We start from the raw sequence: 2957 nt of genomic DNA, 5'->3' as shown, positions 1-2957 counted from the left end.
CTGTGGTAGAAAATGTACTTTGTCTGTCTCCATTCCCCAAAGACACATGACACATTTTTAGTGAACTTTGGCATGACTTTTTAGGTCACCAATATGCTTAGAATTGATGCTTTTGAACTGTGGTATTGGAGAAGACTTTTGAGATACCCTTGGAATGCAAGGAGACCCAACCAGTCCATCCTAAAGGAAATCAGTCCTGAATTGATTGGAAGGACTGATGTTGAAGCTGAAACTCCAATACTTTGGCCACCTGATGCAAAGAGCTAACCCATTTGAAAAGACCCTGATGCTAGGAAAGATTGAAGGTGGGAGGAGAAGGGGCCAACAGAGGATGAGATGGTTAGATGGCATCACCAACTCAATGGACACGAGTTTGAGTAAACTCTGGGAGTTAATGATGGACAGGGAGGCCTGGCATGCTGTAATCCATGGGGTCACAAAGAGTCAGACATGACTGAGCGACTGAACTGTCTGACTGAGCTGATGCTTAGAATACAGTTAACCATTTATTGAGGTCTTACTATATGCCATGACCACACTGAGAGGCAACTATAATCCCCATTTTACCGATGAGGAAACTAAAGTGTAAAGAATTAAAAGTGACTGGTGGCTCAGATGGTGAAGAATCTGCCTACAATTCAGGAGACCCAGGTTCAATCCCTGGGTTGGGAAGATCCCTTGGAGAGGGGAATGGCAACCCACTCCAGTACTCTTGCCTGAAGAATCCCATGGACAGAGGAGCCTGGTAGGCTGCAGTCCATGGGGTCGTGAAAAGTCAGACATGACTGATCGACTTTCACTCACTCCCCAAGGCTACACAGCTAAGAGTGCAGCTGAAGAGCTCCCAAAGCCCAGGCTATTTTCCCACTATCCCCTACTATCTTAAAAACTATCGGTCTCGTCTTCTTCCTCTTGATAAGAAAATGCTACCACCAGCCCACACTAAAAGTAATGTCCAAGGAAGAAAGTTCATAATCCCACACAATGTTTAACTGCCCTCATGATCAGGAAATCGTTCACTTATGTAACGAATACGCTTCCAAACAATGTGGAGATTCATTTCCTCTTGACTGGGTTTTTACTCGGGGCCATTGCTTGGCAGCTTTCCTGATACCAAAACAGCCACTAAGATCCTATTCTTACACTCCAGGAGGTCTTGGAATTGTTGGCCTCTGCTTTCGAGTGTCCCCACTGGCTCCTTTGCACCACCCCCTCTAGACAGTGCTGAGCTGAGCAAGTCTCTTGGGGAGTGAGAAAGTGACACTTGAGAACATATTGGTTTATTATTACACACAGAAGAGTAAAATTAACCACACGAGATGTGTCTGAAATTGCCAAGGGGAAGATGGCTCTGCCTTTCTCATCTTGTCTCTTTTTTTTTTTGATTCCTACCTCATCTCCATTTTTAAAGCTATTGAATCATTTCATTGAAGGGGGTGTGTGTGTTACTCAGAGACATCCCCTGGCCCCCCAAATTCATGTCCATAGTCTCTGAATTAATGTTATATTTTTTAAACTCATTGGCCTCATCTCGTTTTGGCTCTTTTAAGGGTTAAATTGAGAAACTAGTGCAAATTATGGTGTTAATGGTTAATCTATGACTGAATGTATGTTTCTTCCCAGAAAATATACTTGCTTTTTATTCAGGGCCTTCAGTGCCTTTAAAACCAGGGGAGCAGAGTCCTCATAATATCCTCAGATATCCTCTGTGGGGTTGCTGATCCATCCTTCTGCATCCCATTGTATAATTCCAGAAATCAAGTCAAGAGCATCTTCTCTTTGTACTTTTGGTGTGACTGGCCTTTCTCCTGAGCAACCCACACAGAATTTTGTCAAATATCACAGACTCTGAAAGCACTGGGCTTCCCTGGTGGCTCAGTGGTAAGAGTACACCTGCCAAGGCAGGCGATGCAGGTTCAATCCCTGGGTCAGGAAGATCCCCTGGAGAAGGAAATGGCAACCCTCTCCAGGATTCTTGCCTGGGAAATCCCATGGAAAGAGGAGCCTGGCCGGCTATAGTCCAGAGGATAGCAAAAGAGTCGGACATGACTTTAGCGACTAAACTGAAAGCAGAATTGGAGAAAAGGAATTAAAGCTGAAATGCTGGCTTGCCTGCCACACTACTCACACTCGTTTGGCATCTTGTTTCACATCCAAATTTCACTCCCTAATGTCTATTTGAAAGCCTGTGAGTTTTCTCAAGGTTTTCTCCACAAGGCCTTATTTATGAAGAGAAAGTTCTTCAAGGCCCTCCTAAGAAGTGACTTATAAGGTGATGAGGATGCTGTAGTGGAGGAATGGGACTTTCAGGATGACAGGAAAGCAGCACCTCCTGGATTGCCCTTGTATGGTGACTTCCTGCTTTGTCAAGCCCTAAGAAACTCCTGCTTGTCTTGCAGAGAAATGAGGCCTAGAGCAGGGAATTGTAGGCAAGTTTTAACTAGGAATTCCTGAGCTGCAATTCTCAGGAAGGTGGTGGGTCGTATGAGGTGGAGGGGGTGATCAGATTATAGTTTTTGTATAGCTGTTCCTGATAACATCCTGTTAATATTTTATCAGTGATCATATCATAGCATGTAGGGAGCCACGTTTTAGGGCAAGAGAGAGAGATAACCTGCTGGACTTCCTGTTTGAAGTTCGCCCCCCACCTTCCCATTGAGATAACAGAAATTCTCATCAAAGCTGAAAGCCGCTCGCTGGGGCCGTGAGACCAGACTTGGCAAAGGCTTTAGATTAGCTCAAAGCCCGCTGAAGAGAAGCACATGGACTTTCCAGCCTGGGGTCTGCATGTCTCAGAGTGGGCAGCTGCAGGCATGAAAGAAGCCCACATCCATGCGCGTAGGGCTGAGTGGTTGACCCTGCGAGGCCTCATTTGGCTTCCTTTAGCACTTGCCCCCTCCTCTCTCCCTTCTCCCATGTACAGACATGTTTCTCCTCTGGTCGAGAGCCCAAAGGCC

Source organism: Bison bison, unplaced genomic scaffold, assembly GCF_000754665.1.
Source record: "Bison bison bison isolate TAMUID 2011002044 unplaced genomic scaffold, Bison_UMD1.0 scf7180017863181, whole genome shotgun sequence".
Taxonomy (NCBI): domain Eukaryota; kingdom Metazoa; phylum Chordata; class Mammalia; order Artiodactyla; family Bovidae; genus Bison; species Bison bison.
This window is presented reverse-complemented; position numbering follows the sequence as displayed.